The sequence below is a fragment of the Amblyomma americanum genome, chromosome 5, assembly GCF_052857255.1.
Source record: "Amblyomma americanum isolate KBUSLIRL-KWMA chromosome 5, ASM5285725v1, whole genome shotgun sequence".
Lineage (NCBI taxonomy): Eukaryota > Metazoa > Arthropoda > Arachnida > Ixodida > Ixodidae > Amblyomma > Amblyomma americanum.
Window position 1 is genome coordinate 160,420,772 of NC_135501.1, and position 23,551 is coordinate 160,444,322.

The 23,551-nt window shown below is 46.5% G+C and overlaps 1 protein-coding gene across 1 annotated transcript in view; it reads left to right on the forward strand.

Moving 5' to 3' along the window:
* LOC144132880 (uncharacterized) overlaps window positions 1-23,551 on the forward strand; it is a 74,742-nt gene that overhangs the window by 33,178 nt on the left and 18,013 nt on the right. The gene's annotated exons all lie outside the window — the stretch shown is intronic.

Sequence of the window (23,551 nt, forward strand, 5' to 3'; positions counted from 1 at the left end):
ATAAGACAAGGAATGGAATCATGGGCAGCCCCTAATTATAGAATTCAATTTAATTGCAGCAGGGGTCCATTAGTCACAGGCGCTTGGCGCATCAAAAATCAACAAGAGAAAACATGACTTGTAGTCACGATTTCAAAGGGAAAACTGTGCAGCTTAACAAATTCGAGTGTGTTTGACGGTGTGCTACAAGATGTAGTAAACTATGAAAGCTTCTTTTCATAACAAGAATTGACGCTGCCTCTCCAGTGCTATCGAAATGCTTTTGAAGTGTTCGCTTATATTCGCTACAAAGCGTGAATTTTGCTTTATGCGCTGTCATACGAATCTATTGTACCACATTTTCTCAATGAGCGTTCTACTTCTTGTAGCCGCCCGGACAACAGCAGGTTTTGAATCTGATGGCCCGCTCAATCATTACCATTGTGACAGTCAGCGAAAAAACACTCAGACACGAACTCTGAGGGACATGGGACCATCCGTAACACTTATTTTCCTACGCATTCCGAACGCATTCATACCTTTGATACATTCTCAACGCTACACGGAGCTGTTCCTTCTATCTTGCCCGCACCTTCTGGACAATCACCTGCACATTATTATATCCTTTTTGCATATTGCGGTAAACATCTAAGAAAATTTCCTATATGCACGCTTAAATAACAGCGCGATGGACGGGAAAATAAGGAAGACACAGATACGAGCGCTATTTATGTGTCATGAAGCAACTGGCCCGCCTAAATCCACTCCTGGTTCCAATATGCAGTGTGCTAAAGAAGTGGCAGTCAATGTGTAAGTACCCATGCTTATGGAAAAAGAACGAACTCTAATCTTAGATCAAGTGTTCAGGTCTTCATACGTGTTCAGAAATTGCCTTCCAGTTTTAGTAATATTCATACAAAAGTTATTTTATGTTTACGTCTTCGATGCTTTGAGTCCGCAAAATGCCGCACTGAAATGCTGTTTTCTCATCTCGATGCCCTGTCTTGATTTCACAAACTGGGATCACAACCGCCGCCAATATGTGGCTGCCTGAGTAAGTAAAAGTGATGTGGCTTCGTTTTTGGTATTAACTGTAAATTAGAACAATCTTACTTACCACCTTCACATTGAGCCACATTACGTGTTGTAAAAGTAAAGCCTTTAAATTCTTAATGATCCGTCCAAACGCCGTATTATTCAACGCAAAACTGGGTACCTCCGCTATGTGTGCTTGCATATATCCACACCAAAAGCCGTTTCCTTCGCAATGTACAGCGCGCAACCTCCGGATGGCCGTGTCCTTGGAAATCCTTCCCGTGTTATGGTGTACGCAGCAGGATTGCCTCCGTGTAGCACTCTCAGGAGCAATGTTTTTGTCTGGCTTCATCCGGCGTTAATTGCGGTAGTAGGTGGCGTGTAATTGGGATTATTACGTGGTTTCAGCAAAAAAAAACAAGAAAAAAAATCAGGAAAGTCTCCAACGCAGGTCGTACACGTGTGCAGTGGTTCCACGTGGAGCAGAGTGAATGCCTGCTCTCTAGGTAAGCAAACTGTGTGGGTTCACATCGGTTAATATGCGAGCGCAATTACGTCAAGCAACGCTTACTGTTGTGCGAGTTCGTTTCTGTGTTTGCAAGACACTGCGCAAGAGTGAGCAGAGCACAAGAACAGTCAGGACGACAGGATGGAGCGCTCCGTTCATGTTCTTGTGTTCCGTTCATTCTTGCGCTTTGTCCTGCAAGCAGTAATGTTGCCCTTATTTTTTTTTGCTACATTGTCGGTCTATCGCTGCTCTAGCTGTCGGTCACAAAACTGAGGAAAGAGTCTTCTCCATTTCTTGGGCGTTTTAAATATCCTAAAGTTAAAATTCAACATCAGAAAATCTTGTTTTAAGTGTCCGGAAGGTACGTTTTTCAATGTTTTAGCACCAAAAAATTGAAAAATGTTTGTGTTTCCCTTTTTTAATCATGTGGCATCAAAGTAAATATTATCTTATTCGTTTATAGGCATCTAGTGCTGGGTAAGATTTCAAATAAGGAGCTAAATACTTCTCAGCATCCACATAATTATAGCGCACAACACAAATACAGGTTATCCTAGTCCCACACAACAGCATCGAAGGATGTACTGCTGAATGCGCGTTGCTATGACAGAATCTAGAGAAAAATTGTTGAATGAATACTCAATTTCACCAACTTGCACGATTCCCGTTTAATTTTTGTGCGCACAACCAAACCTTTCCTTAGCTGGAATAGATCCCAGCTTTTAACAAAAGCGGTTGCAATCTAGGAGCACGTCAGAAAAACAGATTTGATTCATTTGTTTGTCACGGCGATGTTCCTTTATACTTCGATACAAATGTAAGCTTTAAAAGGCCAAATGTTCTTAAGTATTTTAACAGAAAACTCTGATCGTGCTGATATATAAATTTAAAAAATCACGCTTTAAAAAGGCACTGTGGTTGGTTTGCTGTGCCGACCGCCATCAGCAAATCACCAAGGTTTATGTGCAGGCTTTGGCACATCCTTTGTACTTTTTTATTGACAGTACTGCTGTTATCATTATGGATGATTGCAATATGCGTTTATCAAATCACGTTTGCCTATGAAATTATAAATATTCTTCTCGCTAAATTGTGCCTACGAGCGCCTTCCTGCCTCCTGCACTACAGTAAGAGAGCGCGGTGCTGCCATTATTTACCAGCTGCTGGCAAATATCGCTGTATATAGTTTATTTTTTAGAGGGGCAGATATAACGAGATATTTATTTTTTTTTTTTTTTCAAAACCCGTAAAGGCTCTCGTCCGAGAGTATTACATGGCGTTCGCATTAACGCATACGTGAAGAATATAGCACAAGCACTCGAAATAAAAAACCAGCATTGAACTGAAGCAATACCTGGAATAATACAAAATAAATGCCTACATGGGGTACACGCACCAATTCCCAAATTCACCGCAAACGTGACAGAACAAACTGTATAATGCACGCAGCATAACCTTATGCGATAGAAAATTTGCTAGCAAACATCGTTTTGTTGCTGCAAATTAAAAAAAAAATGGTAGGCTAACTTGAGTAACAATGTTAGATGACAAGCTATTACAGTCTATCTCTGTGCAAAGAATAAACGATCTTGCGTAAGCAGATTAGCGGGACGCTATGAGTTTTACTTTGCCATCTAGGTCATGCCACGGGAAGACTCATTATCCTGGGCTCTCTAGATTTACGAAATATCCAAAATTAATTAATAAGCTTTATATTCTCAGTTCTTAATCTCATCATATTCTTGAATAATATATGCGCCTGTGTATTAATCTTCTTGCACTAATAAGTTTTAACCAAATTATTGAACTTGGTATGAAATGTATGAGGTTCAACAACAGTATCTTGCTTTGTCACCGCCAAGCACAAAACCCAGTGAAATCATCGGTCATTAATGTTGGTGTTATGTTGCTTCAAAACAGTGCAAAATATGCATAGGAGTGTGAAAAAAAGACAATATTTTAGTACTTCATTTAGACACCTAGCGGTTTTTAACAAGCTCCATTCGTCATAAGCCGATTGCTGTTTCTGTCTCATGACTATTCTAGCTTGTCGTGTGCTCTCTGACATTGCGTGCCAGGTTAAAGGCGAGTACGAGTTGTGCACAGCATTTTTCTGGCTTCCCGACAGATGCCCCCTATGTACTGCATTACGATTTTGGTACCATTACATAAAAATATATGTGTCCCTTAGTGCGTTGAACAGAGTACTGTTCACCTCAAGAAGAACCTCCTTGATTTATATCATGTTCGTCGCAGCCAGCCATTTGCTCTCCTAGATCAAAAGCCTATCTTAAAAACAGCGGACAGTATCAAGCAATACGCCCTGTATACGAACACCTACAACATGTTTCTTTTGCTTTTAAATTTTGGTCTGCCATTTGATCTTTGCCACACGTGCCTATAAGCTACTGAGTAAAGTAACACAATACCGGTCGTAACATCTATCATGTCGCAAATTCATCTTTTTCGTATATATCGCGATGTCCTATCGCAATAGGTGGCCTACGTTAATGGCGTGCCTAAATACTACTGCCTCTTGCTGTCAGGCCTTTACCTTCTATGCAAATTGCGCTACAATGTTGGCGCCGTTCACGCCCATCGCATTTGTAAAAGAAAAGCGAGCGATTGCGGTAGTGGGGATGAACAAAATTTTCTTGAATCTTCCTTAAAATCTGCGCTTTCGGGCCATACACTGGCGAGAAAATCTGGAGGCTAAAGAAGTGAGAAAGCCACCCTACGTTAAGAACTTGCTTTATTTTTCGCCACTCATGAAAACGAAGTACTTTGTCTGGACTACAGTGCTGAATACGGGAATCAGTTGCGTCAAAGACACAACTGGTGGCGGGGCAGCGCCGAAGTGGCATTCATGCTGAGCATAATATGCTCAAAATTACTTTGACAGGTCCGATGCCTGTTTATTATCGTCCAGAAGCTAATCACGCGCTGCTGTCAGGGCAAAATGTAGGGCCCTAAATAAATAGGGCTTCTTATGGGAAGTCTTCAGTGCGCTTGTGGGTATAAGGATGGCGGTGCTCGCATTCTGACGTGCGGACAGCCTTAAAGATGCACCTTTATTTGGCTTTCTGATCAATACCATTTGCCACAGCTGCTGGGTAACAGTTTTTCTCTTAATTGGAGAGCATAACTGACAAAGCTTCCTTATATTGATGCGGGGCCGCTAAGAATCAAACTATCTCTTAATAAAAAACTCAACCGCTTCAAGCAGTAACCGTGAAAAAAATTGAACCAAGTCGGCGAAGATGCAGTTTCTGTCTTCCATATTCTTACTGCACTCACGTAATAAAGGTAACACAAGGCCCACTTGACGCTTGGAATGAAGGTTGGCATGGATATAAGGTTCGGGTGGACCGATTACACTTCCCCTTCCATGAAACCATCAGCATATTCTCCGTCCCTGATAGAAAGAGAATGTCCTCTTCGCTTTTTCAGCCAAATCCATTTCTATGCGCAAAATAAAAAAAACACTAATAAATCCCCTGTGCATCCGATTTACTTATTTGACAGTAAAGGCAGAAGAAGTTAAAAACATTCCGCGTACATCGGCAGCCACCTTAATTGTTTCTGGTACTCTTGTAGGCATCCTCTATTCGTTTAAATGAAAGTTAATAGCACGCCGCGTTCAACCTGTGTAAGTTAGCCACATAACATGTAGGAAAAAATGGTTTGCGGGTTTTCTCTCCTCTCTTTCTCTCTCGCAATGCACTTCAATTTGGAAGACCAGATATTTCCCTCAGAATGGTCCGGAGTCTCCAGGTAAACATGTTGCGCCAGAATTCTCTAGGCCGCTGAGGGAAGAGATCGCAAAGCATTGTGACAGCATTTCCCAACAACTCTCCCGCGCCGTCTAGGTACATGGACACGCCTTCTATGGAAACCGGGCTTGGTCCGCTGTGGTGGATAAGCTTGAAGCCGATATCAATTGAGTCAGCGCTGGCGTCCACAACCTACACAAAGCATGAAGGTCAGTGGTGAGAAGCTTCGCTTTAGTGATAAAGCATCCATTTACTACTTGAAGGACACTTTTTGTCACCTTCTTTGTGTCCCTTCTCGCTCTTGTCCTCATTGTGTTCCACTGTTGCAAAGTTATGACACTATCGCCAACGTTACCGGGCAGTAAACTAATCTTACATTCCACTGGAACACTGGACTACACCTGTGCCCTCCACTTTCATTTCGGCGTTTTTCGTAAACTTTGTCGGCACGAGGTGGTTGTTTCGATGTTAGTTAAGCTTCAACGACACACTTGAGTTATACAAACAAAAGTTGTTGGTTACGAGCAGCTTACTGCGCCAGCTAGATGTATTTCATCCACGGAAGTCGAAGCGAGAGCTATTATTATTGAAATACCGATTATGTCTTTGCGTAGAAGAAAATCGCACTGTTTCAGTACACCATTAGCAGTATTCCTGTCAAACATTTTCCCCGCTCTATCTCGGCAGTCAAAAAAGAGTTCAAGTACTCGGCGCCATAGGGTTTGTGAACGAATGTGTTTGTGTTTGAGCTGTGCGGTTGCTTGTCACCCTGGGGCTAATTTTGATTATTGGTGTACGTCAATAGTCAGAAGCACGATACGGTTGCTACGGATTATTACGTGCGTTCATAATGAAAGTCGTACAGCGTATTATAATTGCAAGTATATAGTTTGGGCGAAGAAAAACAGTCTTTCAACAGTTCCTTTTCTCACAACACCTTTGATTCATTCCTCCTGTATGCAACATAATGCCAGTCAAATAACCGCCGCTGTAAACAACTTTATATCTGACACGGTCACTTGAAGGTTTCTCTCACTGCATAAAAATATGGGCCTAATCTTCGCATTTCCGTGCAACCACAGAGCGCCGAAACAAGAAACGGGTGAATATAACACGCTTATGTTTCGACCAAGGTTTGTCGGGCTGCGTTCATTGCAGTTAGCAACAAGGCGCACTTCGCAGTAGAAGTGTCGCAACGAGGTAGTGAACATTCGACAGCAAGGCGTTGAAGTATTTCTTTCGCATATTACAGTTGCAGTGCTGATGTAGCGCATTTTAGTACATTAATGATTCTGCGGAGAAGAGAATCTTTAAGGCACTGTTTTCGATCTTCTTTCTTATAATACGATGCACCTCAGGTGTACGGCTGCTCCGACAGGAATTCTCCGTGTGAAATGCCGCTCATTGTTCACCGCTGCTACTATTAAAGCATGTTGTTCCTAATTGTTCCCGCATTCACCTGTTGGCCAAGCAGCTTGTCCTGCATTATTGTAGCTTATCACGTGCTGGGACGATATCAGAGAGTTTTAACGGGCACAATAGATGAAGCTTCGTTTCTTGCTGTGGAAAACGGAATCGAAGTTTTGCGATACCTTGTTGGGAAGAGTAAAAAATAATGCACTTTCTTGCACAAGGTGGTTATCGTCTTGAAATTATGTCGACATGTTACGTTTCCAGTTGTTGCTTTTGGATGCACTAAACGCTTGTGTGTCAGCGGTTCCCCCATAATAAATTAGTTAGCCAACTAGGGGATACCCTGGATTCAATTTCTCGTCTTATTTCTTTCAGCTGGAGATTTCTATTCCCAAATGAACATTTAATGCGAAAGCACTCATACGGTCACCAACGCCGACCAAAAATCTTGCCACCGTACGTACGTATGTACGGTCTTGTGCCGTTGTCTAGCAACATGAGTTTACACCCGAGTTTAGTTACCCGGGTAAGCTTGGATTGTAAGGCGGGTAAGTTCGGAGGAACGTTGCGCCAGCTACGCGAGAGGTTGCTAGGGAAGAATGACATGGGTCGCAATATCCCTACCGGTGGTTGTAATAGAAAGAGTCACCTGCCAGTTCAGTTGCGCAACTATTTAACGCTACGGTACTTCGCTGGTAGTGATGTGAGGACTCGCCACCTCTCTAATGTTAGGCAGGGAACGATCAGTTTCCTATATACGGGCATTAACCACTAACGTTATCACGTCATACTCTTAAGACGGAGCTTAGCTGCTGCCTACAGTTGAGGAATGAACACCTGCTTTCCAATGCCTACTCGGTGTAGATAAGTGAAGCCCCTACTAGCTTCTTGTAATTGTGCTTTCATTGTGTTTAGAGCATTGCACATGTGCCAAAAATAAGCAGGAGTAGTCAGGGTGCGCGTGAACCTGAAATATTTTTGAACAGCGCCACCGCGCGCAACACTATGAAATGTGCTATTTGACCCGGTTCTCTCCTGACGAGGCACTAAAGAAAGCCACTAACCGTTGCCTCGCAGAGTGAGCGTGTCTATGCAGGTTTTCATTTTTTCTCCACAGCCCTATGAATGGGATACAATCATACAAAGTTGGGCAAGGGCTGAAGACACGGAGATCAGACGAGGACAGAAGGTGAGGACACCTCAGAGGAAGCTTTATGATTGCGTGCGAATAAACAGTCTCGCTAAAACCCCCGCATGCGCAATCTTCTCGTCGTATAAAGACGAACGGCACGCAGCTAGCCGCCACGGTGTCAGCTTCGAAGGACTTTAGGTGACATCAATATTTGGAAGGACCGGACACACAGGTAAGAAGGCTTTCAATTTTCTTAAGCTGAAATGTACGTTGTGCCATTGCGCAAAATGTTAGATGGAAGTGGCTGGGCCTGCCAGCACTGAGAAAATGGTAATAAGTAACATCCAACTCATGAAATCAATATGCCTCGAGAAGAAACGAAGCAGACAAGGTTCCCGTCACAAATATTCTTCTGCCTGTTTGAATCCTGCGTGCTGAACATTGATTATTGGAAGATTCGAGAACCGATGATTGAAAGCTAAGAGCGACGGCGTAACAGCAGACAGACACGCGCAGTGCTAGTAAAAAATATCGTAAAGAGGAAAGAGATCTTCCTAATTATGGCAATGAGTTGCTCAGACGATTCGTTCTCTGAGAATACTTACTGAGATGAAAGGATCAAATTCTGTGGTGAAAAGCAGCAGTAACACCCGAGACACCTAAGTGAGCATGCGTTGACGTCTGTCAAAATGTTTGTGGAGGTCTAATTAGGTATATATTGTAAGAACAAGAAAAGGGGAGAAGCAGGGTGCTATGATTTTCCTGTGTAAAAAAAAACCCGCCGAGAGTATAGGCTCAAGGCAGAGACTTTACAAGGATATAACCTGCTTGTCACGTTGTGGCATGTGTTTTACTGAATAATAATAATAATATTAATAATAATAATAATAATATTAATAATAATAAAAATAATAATTGGTTTTTGGGGAAAGGAAATGGAGCAGTATCTGTCTCATATATCGTATCGTTGGACACCTGAACCACGCCGTAAGGGAAGGGATAAAGGAGGGAGTGAAAGAAGAAAGGAAGAAGAGGTGCCGTAGTGGAGGGCTTCGGAATAATTTCGACCCCCTGGGGTTCTTTAACGTGCACTGACATCGCACAGCACACGGGCGCCTTAGCGTTTTCCCTCCATAAAAACGCAGCCGCCGCAGTCGGGTTCGAACCCGGGAACTCCTGATCAGTAGTCGAGCGCCCTAACCACTGAGCCACCGCGACGGGTGTTTTACTGGGCCAAAAATATTATTCCGGCAACCGTAGCTTTTTCTTTGTGGAGAAAACTTTTGAATGGAATTATTTCAAGTATTTAATGGCTATCACTTTGAAATACAGAAGACTTCCTCCGGAGCACATGGCTTTATTGCGATGTGGAAAGTGCACACCTTTAACGGCGTTCTCTTGGGAGCTGAAAAGACTCTCATTCATAAGTGCTTGGCTCGGAGGGACCACGTACGCCAAGCAGACAAGTGCACCTCAGAGTGCGGCCATTCTTGGTGGTGGGGTCTAAAAGCTCTTGCGCCATTCTTGGCCTGCAAATCAGTGCTCTAGACAATGGCCCACCTTAAATCTCATCTGGATATGCTGAAGAGCTGGGTCTTCTGTGTATAGTGCGACGCATTTATCAAGTAATGCAGAATGCTGCGCCGGTCGCTTATTAATGTTTGACATTTTGTTCCAGTGTATAGAAAAAAATAATAGAGAAGTTTTTTTCTCTGTCCTCTGTGGCAATGGGACCAAAAAGTTTTCCATCGGCTGCCCCAGTGTGTTTCTTCTACGTATTCGTCCTTTACTAACGCGCCAAATTTCAAAAATTGTATCATTCTTTAACATGCCTTCAACTCCCGGGACGGAGGAGTTTAAGAAAATATTAAATAGCTTAGCAACACCAATAAGCAGAGTTCAGCTTTTGCTTAGAATCGTGAACGGGCTCGTTTCAATTGCGTTGAGAATATACTTCGATGACATTACATCCGCAATTACTTGCGATATACTCGTCCCGTTGCCTTTAAATGCCCATTTCTCAGAAGGACTACGTTCAGTACTTTTACAGTAGAAATGCGCTCTCCAATTTCCGTTGCAGCATTGCGGAGAGTGGCTGTAAGTTTAAAATTCATTCAGATGTACGCTAGAGGCGTCCAGCAATTTATATACAACAGTGGCTTATAGATAAAGCATGGGAAGAGGTTTTGAAGAAAGAGACGTTCACTTTGCCGCGTAATGTGTGAACTGTGATTACGGCTACTCGACATGGGTCCCCAGTAACGCTGCTTGTGGGCAGATGGGGAAGGACAGGAGAAGCGTACCCATTCATGCGACGGCGAAGCCCAGCAGTGAAAAAGGTGCTCTCAGATTGCATTATACGAGAAATGAACAGACGCACGTTCATAAACATTGTCGAAACATGTTAACACGGATGTCGACAACGGGTTCATTTGCGTGCACAGTGCAGAACGCCAGGAGACCATGCAAACTGCGGTATGTGTACGCGATCTCGTTGAAGCTATTTCGCATTTATCAGCCCGGTCTGACAGGACAGCCCGCTTGCCTAGAAGTGAGGCAACGAAGAAATGAGGACCGTGAAAAATAACTAGGACTAAATATTTTAAAGCTACTTAGCATACAGAGAGCAGGTTTCATTTAAATACCTGAAAAGTTGCTAGCTTTCCTGCCCTAGTCCAAGAACGCATGTGTCGAGAGAAGTGTTGTGTTGCAATGTCAATACCTCGATAATAAGACCTCTATAGATTCGTTCAATTAGTCTTCCTTTTGCCATTTCTTGCTTTGGTAAGCAGCGCCTGTTCTTTCATGTCCGTGGTTGAAGGTGGCACGCGTATTCTGCGATTACGTTACAATCTGTCGGCCGTCACAGCCGATTAGGCTTCCATCTGTATCGCATCCGCTGGCCTATCACGTCCACGACGCGCGAATCAAGGCGTCCTCGTTTCAGTTATACTGCTCTGTTAAGAAGGCCAGCCCTGATCAATATGCAAACCGCTTTTCCTGCGGACAATAAGCCTAGCGACGTAGTGCTGCAATCTCTAATGCGAGTGATGACTCGATATTCAGACATTTCATGTAGCGCAATGTCTTATCGATCCGGCTAACCAGTTTTTTGCATGCGCAAATACAAAGTAGAAAGGACGAAAGCAGCATTGAGACCATTGCAGGGCAGTTGAAGAGGTCAGGCAAACATTCTTACGATTAGGAGCCAAATATGCGTGGCCAAAAGACCACCTCAGACCTGACACATTTTACAAATATATTCAGTTACATTGTGGAGAGGGTGGGGCCAGAGGATAAGATCAGAAGCCTAACGGTGAAAGGCAGACTTTTAGTGCCTTCCTGTGTTAAAAATAAAATGGTTCGAACACCTCTCAAAGCAATGCGGACATTGGGAAAAGCAAGGTCTTTATTCGTAAGCAGGGTTTTGAAGGCAAACAGGCATCGTGTACCAGTGTGTAGAACAGATGTTAAGGCGCTGGAAAATAACTTTAGCAGGTACCCTACGACTGTTGCCCCGCACAGAGGAAATGATACAATGCCAATCAGGAAGCGTCTAGGCGTGGGGATTATCTTACTGCCACTGTTGTCCGGTTATTTACAACAAGTATTATGAGAACTGGATTCCGAAGAGATGGGGATAACACGTAATGGACAATACCTTAGCAATCTCTTCTTTGGTGATGCCATCGCTTTGGTAAGTAACCCAGGGCCGAATAGTAAAGCATGATCGAGGACCTAGACAGACATAGCAGAACGGTGGGTCACAAAAGTTATATGCAGAAATTAAGTGTTCTGATAAATGGTTTCGGAAGGAGTAAACCTTTTAAATTTGACAGCAAATAATAAAATTTTTCAGGGTCTTTATCTAACAAGGAAGGAAGTAACCACACAACTGTATTACGTGTGCTTAATTACTAGCATTATATTCCCTTCCCCCGCAGAGTTATATGGCAGCGACTTTTGTGCGCCGGCTTAATTGTCTATTTTTTTTCATTAAGGAGCTTCTCTCTCTGGTTAAATAAGAATATGTTGGACATCATTTGGCAGAAACTCTGAGGTGTTGAACGGCAGTTCTCTGACATCCTTCAATTGGGCAGCCGGAATTGTTAGAAAAGCTGAATCTTATTTTTCCTAGTTTATGCAGCAGGAATTGAGAGGCTATAACGAACTTGAACGAACAGGAAAGGCTACAACGAAAGAAATCAAATCACCACAGCAGGCTATGCAAACGACGATTATAGGCGCAACGGTAATATACAGGAAGAGAACAGGATGGGTCAGGGAACATAAGAGATTTAATAAAATCCAAGCTCCAACCATGACGAACAAATGACCATGTAACCGCAAGGAAAGACAGCCCATGGTCCTTTAATGCACCGGAGGTGATTCATACAGAACGTGAGTGCTGTAGAGTGCACCAGAAGGTTCGTTGAGCGGATAAGATTAGAAGGCTTCCTTGCAAAAGCGGGCCACAGCTGGCAGACACCGTGGTTTAGTGGGGGGAAATAGGAAAGGCCTTTGCTGTGGAGTGTAAGTAGTCAGGCTGATGATCGCGGCCAGCAGAACAATATGCTTTTATGCAGAAATATCCTCGTGAGGAGACATTTCTGGGCATGCACTGGGCACCAATGCCGCACTATATGGTAACAGAAAACTACAACAATCACTTGCTGTCAGAAAGAATATCTTACGTTTGTGGACATAAGTACCATGGACGAAAAGGACAGCAGAATTTATTAATTGGACGGATTTTGCAACAGCGTAAAATGAGGTGTTTGCGAGGTTTCATAAACTTGAAATAAGATTCGGTGATTGTGCTTTCACTATTCGTATTAAATTCGTTAGCGCAAGTGCTGTTTGCAAATGATTCCGAGTAGTTGATTTAACGCGAACTTGGATGAATCTAATACTGGGGAGACATTTCAAAAGCATTTCAATCGTTTCTTAGCAGAGAAGGCGAATTTTATCAGCACCGGGAGAGCAACGCGTCGGCTCTCTTCATCTTCATGCAAACAAAAGCGCACATAAGATATTTTTACAAAACAAGAAATTTTGCTTTAACAGCGTTTGACACTACCACCAATTTTGGTGAATAATTTTGCAGTAATTTTTCAGGAAAATGTCGCTGCTTTGTGTATATGATCCTTTCATTTTTTTGAATTTCTAAGGGAGCTGAAAAGTTTGAATGCCTGCCGTATTAGCCAAGCCGTGGCAAATCCGAGTGGCCTACGTTCAACTAACACGACCTCAACCACGCACGACATAACAGAGCTGTAGCGGTGCCGCTTGAAACTTTTCACCAAAGCGGCGCTCTTTACGGCGACTTCGAAATCGCCCGTCCTTGCCCCGAAACTTGTGGCCCCTCCGCTCTTGCTTGCTTGCTTGAATGCTGCCGAAAACGATTGCCCACGTCCGGGTGGAGTGACTGTTCGTTCGTCCGGTTGTGTGCATGCATTGTCGGCGTGCTATAGGCGTTGTGGAGATGCATTCTCTATATAAACTCTTTCCGTGTATCCATTGAAAAAGACTAGGACGCGCGAAACCATGGCGCATAATCGGGGGTGTCAACTGCCATGCTCTGCGAAAGCTAAGAGGCAGCCAGAACGCAGGACGTTCTGCAATATAACCATTGTCGTCGCTTTGTTTGGTTTTGTAGCGAGAGCTACATTACGCCAGCCGCTTCGCGAGGTCAGCGTGGCTACGCGTTGAGCCGTGGCACCAACGCTCCGCCAGCTGTGTGCATGCGCGGAGCGACGTCAAATCGCGCAGCTGGTGTGCGCGCCGCGCGCCCGTTACGCTACATTTCGAGCCTTGAGCGCAGCGGCTCCATGGCTGGTCACGTGGTTGGTCACGTGGTGTGAAGTAGCTGTCGGCGGCGCGGCGCTGGCGAAATCGAGGGGGGGGGGGAGGAGTGGAGAGGGTAGTGAGAGTGTGAGTACACGACCAGGGACGAGGATGAAGAAGGAAAGCCCTGCGAAACGGAGCGGCGAAATGCTGACTTTGCAATTCGACTGAGCGAGTTCCACTCGGCCAGCTGTAGCTATCGCGTCACTCCATGCTTGACAAGAGCTAAAAAGCCAAATCTTTCTAATTTAGCAGCCGCGATGATTCCTTTTCGTGGCTGGTATCTGCAACTGCTGCTGTTGCTGATTGGAAGAAAGAAAAGGAAAGTGCACGGGCCAGCCTACCGGCTCAAGCTGAACCACGCACGGTGCCACGTGCTGAAATTAGGAGAGGTAAAAGATAGGAGAGCAAAGATAGGAAGAAAAGGCGCGTGCTTTTATGCTCCGGTACGAACTCGGAGGCAGTGCAATACTGGGCCGACTCGTCCCAGAGTGCTGCAAGCACTACGCCCTATTCCAATAATAAGTGTGTAAAGACGAAGATGTGACAACGAGGTAGCGGCAGTGCTATCGCTGAGCGCGTGCTGCTGCCGGGCTCAAGAATAACCGCGGACGCCTGGAAGGCCTCGTTCTGCCTTCCAGGTTCTGGTGGTGCCTGAGCTATTAAACCCCCTTTCAAGTGGTGGAGGTTGCTCCTGATCCCGTCCCGGAGCTCCGCAGCGGCACTGTAATGTCAGCAATGCCAAATAACGCCCCCCTGGCTCCCCAGCCACCGGCTGCTCCGCTTGTCTGCTCCGGCACACCTCAACAATGGGACCCGGCTGTCTTCAGTGGGACCGGCGACTCTGGCGTCGAGGACTGGCTGGCTTCCTACGAGCGGGTCAGCACGGACAACCGCTGGGACGACGCCATGAAACTAAACAACGTCATCTTTTACCTGGCTGATGTCGCCAACCTCTGGTTCCGTAACCACGAAGCCGATATCGCCACATAGTCCACGTTCAAGACGAGCTTCACTGAGGTATTTGGCCGTTCTGTCGTGCGCAAACTTCGCGGTGAAAAGCGCTTACGCGAACGGGCTGAGCAGCCTGGCGAGACATTTACTAGTTATATTGAGGACGTGGTGGATCTCTGCAAGCGCGTGAACAGCGATATGACCAAGGCTGATAAAATCCAAAATATGATGAAGGGTATCGATGAAGATGCGTTCCAAATGCTTCTAGCCAAGCAGCCGGCCACCGTGGCCTCCGTCATCAGCTTGTGCCAGAGCTACGAGGAGCTCCGCAAACAACGCGTCCTCACTCGTCGCACCGTACAGCCTGCCGACGTCCTGTCCGCTGATGTCGAGACCGCAGGAGGGCAGCAGCTCAGGCATGACATTCAGAAGTTCATTCGAGAAGAGATCGCACGCCAACTAGCGCTCATCTCTGGAGTTCGGAACCCCCCGCCAGCGCTGTCTCCCACCCTTCAGCAGACGATCCGAGCCTAAGTCGCGCAGGCCCTGATACTCCTGCCCCAGCAACCTGTGGCTGCCCCTCTTACGTACGCCGCCGTTCTTGCCAGACCACCATCCCATCCCTTGAGCCCATTTTAAGACGCCACTCAAGCGCCGCCACCTTCGACGCCCCCGCCTGATTTCTCGTATCGGGCTCAGGTGGCACAACCGTCGCCTCGCTTCCCGCTGGCAGTCTCGCACTACGGTCGTTTGTGGCGTACTCGCGACAATAGGCCTATTTGCTTTGCCTGCGGCTTCGCCGGACATGTAGCCCGCTACTGCCGCAGACGTCCTTCTTCGCCTGCTGACGTTCTGCCACCATCTGCGTATGGGTCTTACATACGGCCGCCCCGCGTGCAAGCGGACCTATTGCCTCCTGCCTTCTCCACCAACCGCCAGGCTGCCACCTCTCATCGTTCCTCTTCTCCGCGGCGCCGTTTCCTATCTCCTATGCGCCGTCGGGCCAGCCCTTCCGCTGCGGAAAACTAATGAGCCGAGTTTCCGAGGCAAGAGCTGCGTCCCCTGGGAACTCTACAAGGACTCTGCTCTCATCAACAAACGTTATTGATGTTTTTGTCGAAGATGTTGCAACCTGTGCTCTCGTGGACAACGTAGCTGCTGTCTCAATTATGGACGCGAAATTTTGTCGAAAACTGAAGAAAGTAATGACGCCATTTTCGGGAGTTTCTCTTCGCACTGCTACCGCCGAACAGGTCGAACCGCTCGCAACCTGCACCGCGCGAGTCGTTATTCAAGACGTCTTGTACATCATTCAATTCCTTATCCTCTCCTCCAGCTCCCATGACGTATTTCTAGGATGGAACTTTCTTTCTGAGCACTCCGACGTCGTCGATTGTGCCCGCGCCGAAGTTACTTTCTCTGCCCTGCCCAAGGCCTACCCGGCCGCACCGTCTCCTGAATATCCGGCCAAAGTACACCTGTCTCACGATGTCGAGCTCCCGGCAAATTCCTCTGTCCTTGTATTCCTCTCGTGCGCCTCACCACGCAACCAACCTGCTGTAACTGTACTCTTTACCCCCTCGGAGTTATTTCTTCGCCGCAAGAACATGCCGCTACCCTTCGCTGTCCTCACGGTGACCTCCGGAACGACAGCCATGCTCGTCAGCAACCCTCTCTCATCTCCAGTGACCCTGATTCATGGTGAATGCCTTAGGTGCGTCGAACCGGCTGAACTTCTGCAACTTGACGACGACCGAGAAACTGCTCTCCCGCCATCGCTGGACTCTCTTACTCCTGTTCCCCTGTCACCCCCACCGCCCTCTGACATTCCGTATAGCGCCATCGATCAAGATCTCACTTCTCCCTACCGTGACCAGCTGTTCCACCTGTTACACCAATTTCCTTCATCGTTTGACGCGTGCCAGTCTCCACTCGGGCGTTCTTCACATGTCCACCATACCATCGATACCGGCTCCCATCCACCTCTGCGACAGCACCCATATTGCTTGTCAGCGACAGAGCGTCTAGTCCTCAACGAGCAAGAGGACGACATGCTTGAGCGTGGGATTATACAGCCGTCGCACAGCCCTTGGTCATCCCCGGTCGTGCTGGTTCGAAAGAAAGATGGCTCCATGAGACTCTGTGTGGATTATCGCCGCCTAAACACAATAACTAGGAAAGACGTTTATCCTCTACCACGCATCGATGACGCCCTCGATTGTCTGCAAGGTGCGGAATTCTTTTCGTCCCTGGATCTGCGTTCTGGATACTGGCAAATCCCCATGGCCAAATGCGATCGTGAAAAAACTGGTTTCGTCACGCCCGACGGACTATACGAATTTAACGTCATGCCATTTGGTCTTTGCAATGCCCCCGCAACATTCGAACGCATGATGGATAACGTCTTGCGCGGCTTGTGCTGGAAGACGTGTCTTTGCTACCTCGACGACATCGTTGTTTTCTCGGCCGACTTCTCCACACATATGACTCGTCTGCGCCAAGTGTTGACCTGCCTCACCGCCGCCGGCCTGCAACTAAATTTAAAGAAATACCACTTCGGCGCTCGCCAACAGACCGTACTCGGCCATGTCGTCTCCAAAGCGGGCATCCTTCCGGATCCGGCAAAGCTTCGCGCTGTTGCCGACTTTCCAAAGCCCTGTACTCTCAAAGAACTGCGGAGTTTCATTGGCCTCTGTTCTTATTTTCGACGCTTCATCCGAAATTTCGCTACCATCATTTCGCCTTTGACGCGGCTTCAAGGCCAGAACTCCTTGTCGTCATGGTCCTCTGAGTGCGATGAAGCTTTTGTTACCCTACGCGGACTCCTTATTTCATTTCCCATCCTTCGCCGTTACCACCCTAACGTCCCGACAGAAGTACACACTGATGATATCGGCGTGGGCATTGGTGCTGTGCTCGCCCAGCGAATACCTGGATTTCCAGAATACGTTGTCGCTTATGTGAGCCGCACGCTGTCCAAGGCCGAGATCAATTACTCCGTCACAGAAAAAGAATGCTTGGCCATTTTGTGGGCGATAACCAAATTCCGACCATACCTCTACGGCCACCCCTTCGACGTAGTCACCGATCATCACGCTTTGTGCTGGCTGTCATCGTTGAAGGATCCATCGGGTCGCCTTGGCCGCTGGGCTCTGCGCCTCCAGGAGTACGACATTCGAGTCGTCTATCGCTCTGGCCTTACGCACTCTGACGCTGACGCCCTCTCCCGGTCTCCGCTGCTTTCCGACACTGCGGCCATCTCGAGCATTGACTGCGAGCTGTCCTCGTTGCACCCGGTAATCATGCTTGTGGAACAGCGCAAGGACCCCTGGATTACATCTCTCGTGCACCATCTGTCTGGGCCCCCTACGGCAGCTGCCTCTCGCTCACTTCGGCGACAAGCCCGCCACTTCACTCTGCATGACGGTCTCCTCTATCGGCGCAATTACATGCCCGACGGTCGAAAATGGCTGCTCGTCATCACTCGCCAACTACGAGCTGAAGTCTGCGCCTCTGTCCATGCTGACCCCCAGACTGCTCATGCTGGTGTTTTGAAAACCTACACTCGACTTCGGCACCGGTACTACTGGCGTGGAATGTACAGCTTTTTACGCAAGTACATTCACTCATGCAATGCGTGCCAACGCCGCAAGTCTCCGTCACAGCGCCTTTCTGGCCCATCGCAGCCATTACCTTGCCCTGCCCGTCCCTTTGATCGCGTCGGCATCGACCTTTACGGGCCCCTGCCCTCTACCCCTTCAGGTCACCTTTGGGTTATAGTCGCCATCGACCATCTCACGCGATATGCTGAAACGGCGGGTCTTCCGGCGGCTACAGCGCGAGAGGTGGCCTCCTTCATTCTCCGCCAGCTCATTCTCCGCCACTGCGCCCCTCGTGAGATTCTGAGCGACCGCGGCCGTGTGTTTTTATCCGAGGTTGTCCAGGCGCTTCTGCAAGAGTGCCGCATCGTTCACAGAACCTGCACAGCGTACCATCCTCAGACCAACGGCCTCACCGAACGGTTTAACCGGACACTCGGTGACATGCTCACCATGTATATCAGTCCCGACCATTCCAACTGGGATCTCGTTCTTCCGTTCGTCACCTGCGCATATAATACCGCCGTCCAGTCCACCACAGGCTATTCTCCGTTCTTTCTTCTTTACGGCCGCGAACCTACAAGCATGCTTGACACCATTCTTCCCTACCATCTTGATGCATCTGACTCCGCAACTGCTTCTGAAATTGCCAAGTATGCCGAGGAATGCCGCCAGCTCGCCCGTTCCCTCACGTCCGCTGACCAGAATCGACAAAATGAACGTCAGGATTCCGGTAGTCAAACTCACGTACCCCTTTACCCCGGCTCTCTTGTCTGGCTCTGGACCCCTGCTGGCTCTCCTGGCCTGTCCCCCAAATTCCAAGCCAAATATCAAGGCCCTTACCGTGTTCTTTCTCAACCTTCCCCTGTGAACTATGTCGTCGAACCACTGACACGCTCCTCTGACCTTCGCCGTTGTGGCCGTGAAACGGTGCATGTCAGTCGCCTCAAGCCTTACCATGACTCCTTGATCTGCACTACGCCTTGAGTCGCCAGGATGGCTCCTTTCATCCCCGGGGGCCATTGTAATGACGAAGATGTAACAACGAGGTAGCGGCAGTGCTATCGCTCAGCGCTTGCTGCTGCTCTGGAATAACCGCGGACGCCTCGAAGGCCTCGTTCTGCGCCTGGTTCTGCCTTCCAGGTTCTGGTGGTGCCTGAGCTATTAAACCCCCTTTCAAGTGTAATATCTTGTGTCCTAGGACCCACACCAGATTTGTAATAACTGCGGCGGATCCTTGGACCCAAGATATTATAATGGTATCTGCGCATTGTTCAACCTCGTAGTTTGGACGGTGTCATAATAGAGTGTGGATCTATACGGGAGTAAAGATGATAATATTTTAGCTATTAAGTTGGTGCTTGAAATTGGCATATATTACTGCAGAACGTGAAACATAACGAAAGCATGTATGTCTAACAAGCACCTCTTTCCGTTAGCTTGCCTACGGAGCACCAGGTCCCTTTGCTATTATAAAAAGGCGGTTGAGCCCTTCACAACAATTGTTACGGCGTGTGGTATTGCTGATGTTAATCGTATCTGTGGCGATAAACTTCCTTGATATATTCAGGAACAACAGGGCACTGAAAGTCTCGAAATTATGTTTTGGTATTTTGACTAAATGCGTATGCGCTTTAGAATTCGGTAATCAAAGTTAATATTCAAACATTACTCGCACCCGGAATTTTTACGTTAGCACCGGATAAGCAGAATCTAACTCGGTGGAGATTCGTACTGTGCCGACATGGATGTGTTGATCTATGCTGAAGGCTTTTGACAGCGTTTTATCTCCGATCACTTAATTTTGCTTCAACTAATATCGAGTGCATGCTTCGACCTAAACATTATTTGCTGCACAACGATGGTTTGCAGTTTTGCACCTGTGCAAAAATAAATTTTTGTGTAAATGTTTTTTCTTTCACTGCGAGAAGGCTCATGACTAACTTATGAAGTTATCCATCATAAATCGACCCTTGCGTACGCACGAGGCTGGACCAGGACTTTGGTGCTCTGTTTCGCCTGCCGGTAAGTGAGGTAATTAAAAGCGAACAATCGTGAATTTCTCGGCTTTTAACGATATCAGTGAGGTGAAAGATTGTCGCACAGATACATCTGAAATTTCAAGTTGTTCACTCTTGTTTTGTGACAATGAAACTGTTAAATTTTTCTCCACAGGTGGTTGATAGTAGCGGCGGCAACGGAACGAAGCTGGTCCATTACAACGGGCCGAATTTCGCGAACTTGCGAGTCTCCTACGTGTGTCTGGATGGTGCCGGTGATGTATTAGGAGCCATCTTCGGCTCTATGGCGATCGTTCTGCCTAAGCTGCCTGAAGCATTCTGGAATGACTTGCTCATTTTCCAGCTGCGGAACCTGCTTAGAGAAATCTCATGACTTCACCAAATACACAATTTTCATTGCAAACGGAGAGGCCATTTGCATTCCCTACTGGTTTCGTCTTGTGTTGTCTCACCATGTCTTTAATGTCATGAAGTAGATCTGGACAGTACGGGCCACGAAAGTTTCTTGATGCGCAGGGTGAATATTCTTGGTCTCACAATGGTGCTTACGCGCTTAAAAATTTCTACGCTTAGCAAATTAGCGGATGCCTGCTCTACACACTGCTTGTGCCACTCTTGGATGAATGCTAGTTTCGACCCAGTCAAATGCTTTCTGGAAATCTATGAAGGAAATCTACCAAGCGTTTCAGAGAAGCGCAGCAGTATTATTTTGACAAAACGGTTTCTGAGGTGACGAGAATCCTTTATGCGGTATAGTAATACCGGTGTTGACGGACTTCAAAAAGCCGGCGAATCATAGAAACTAGTAGAGTGTTTAATTAATTTTCAATACTCAACTTTTTAACTACTACAGATAAGCTCCTGATTGCTTTTAGCTACTTGCAGCCGGCGTCTGGTAATACTCATGTCAGTTATAAGATATCAAAAACAAGATTACTCTCGCCACTGAGGGCCAAAACATTCCAGCTATTTCTCGGGTCATTCTAAACCCGCGCCTAAGGGGTTGGGGGGAGGGGGCAGAGCAACATCAATCAAATCGCGACACTTAGTAACGCAGTTACCACGTGACATTTTCTGCCCCACCTGCGCTGCAGCTGCGAAGAGCAGCGGTGCAGCTCCGTGCTTTAACTGAGTTCCGGTGTGATAAAGCTTTGCCGTCGGCTTCTGGCCGTGGCCTCAACGTAGAGAAAAGGCGATTACGTCCTCCTGCACTTACTTCAGGAGAGAAAATGGTGTAGAAACTCTAAGAAGTGGCTTCGCTCTTGCGTGTCAGATGCATCATGTGAACCGGGTTTTTCGACCAAGAGTTTCCGCAAGTTTTCTAAACGAACTTTTTAAAATAAAAAACCGTTTTTTCGGCATAGAATTCTCAGCGGTTTAGCGAATCGATTCAGAATACAGCTAAGACGCGCTATCTAGAAGGCTGGTTAAATAATACTGAGAATTTTACTTTTCGAATATTACTTTTATTCTCCTCAAATATTCAGAGGCCTGGAGCCCACCGTAAGTAATACTGACATCAGCTTTTAGAATTTCGAAAACGTTGTGGCCCTCGACGCTGTGTGCCAACAAACTTTGCCTTTATCGCGCAAAGATACATGCGCTTTCTGAAAGCTTACAGGCAAAGACACCTCCAGTGAACGAAACCTGTCGAAGTAGACGAATTTTTTGGTGCACAGCGCCGAGGGCAACTGTGTTTTCTAAATTCTAAAAAAATGATTTGCATACTACTTAGTGCGGGCTATACGCCTATCAATAATTGTGGAGACTAAGAGTAATAGGCAGAAAGTTGAGTATTCAATATATGTTAATCGACATAATATTTAGCACATGTTAGCAGTGTTCTGAAGCGCTACGCCGCTGACCATGTCACACCGAAAAAGGCCCTCGTGTAAGACAAGAACGCTATTTTTAAACATTGATAAACATGTTAGGGGAAGTATCCGGTGTGTACATTACTTCCATGAGGATCCAACGACGGCTTTCTTCTATCTTACTTGTACACGATCAAATAAGAGGCGGCCACACATTAGAGTGGCCGCCTTTCTTTATTCCTTCGCTTCTCTCTCCATCGCTCGTGCATTTTGTTAAGCGCTGCAAGCCTTCTTTTAGATTCTAGGTAAAATTTAGGAACTGGCGTAAGCCTCAACAGGGTTACGGAATAGGAAACGAGTTAGCATTTTCTTGGTGCGAGTAGCTGTTTCTATCAAAAGTTTGACCATATAGTGTTTTGGTGCACAGAGCAGAGTGAAAACTGTTTTGAAAGGATACACTGCAGAGAGCTTCTAATGGTACTTGGCAACGACGCGTGGACGACCTCAGGCCGTAATAGGGGCCAAATTAGACTCCTTGAATTGCAACATAATGCGAACAAGAAATAACGTCGATATCTGAGGCTGATGAAGTCGAGAGTGTGACGGAATTTTTTCGTTTTACTGGTCGGCGTCTCTTTGTTTTGAAAAAAAAAAAAAAGATATCTGAGGCTGCACCAGCTTGCACCTCCCGCTACCAATCTCTGGATCGTCCTGTCACACTTTCTGTAGCAAAATCGACAGGCGGAAATTTTACTGCCGGATTCATTAGGATACATTACAGATATTTTTGTTTGCCTACCACGAAATCTGTCGGTCGTTTGTTGAATCCCAAAAATCCATCATCCTGAAACTCGCGTCCCCAAATGCACACTTTTATGCTAATACTGGCAGCGTCGATTTGTTTGCCTGTCCAGTATTAGTGGCGAAAGAACTGCGGCAAGTGCGGGTATCCGACAGAGAGACGTGGCTACTTTCGAGGCGTCTGTGCCTGCGTCCATTGTTTTGGCGCAATAGTGAAGCCTCTATGCAGAGCTCTATCTTTTAGACCTATTTTTAAAGAAATGCTTGTCTCTCCCCCCCCCCCCCCCCTCACACACACAGACAAGCATCGACATATGGGAGCACAAAGTAGGTCGCTGCGCATTTTCTCTAAGGGAAATTTAGGGTACGCAGTATTTTGGTAGAGAGGAAACCATGCCACTTTCACATGAGGTGAAGAGGATCTGTTAAATGAAGCTCTGTTCGATGTCCACATTTATATCACTTTCACAGGAGGTGTAGAGGATCTGTTTTATGAAGCCCTGTTGGATATCCAGAATTATTAACCACTAAATGTCGTGAGTACACTCGAAAAGTAATTTTGAATACTAGACATGCATGAATTTTTTTACGAAATCATCTCTTCATATATATGCTGATCCGGTATGAAGAGTTCATTTTCAAGTATTAAGCACAAGAAGCCAGATAAGGAGGTTG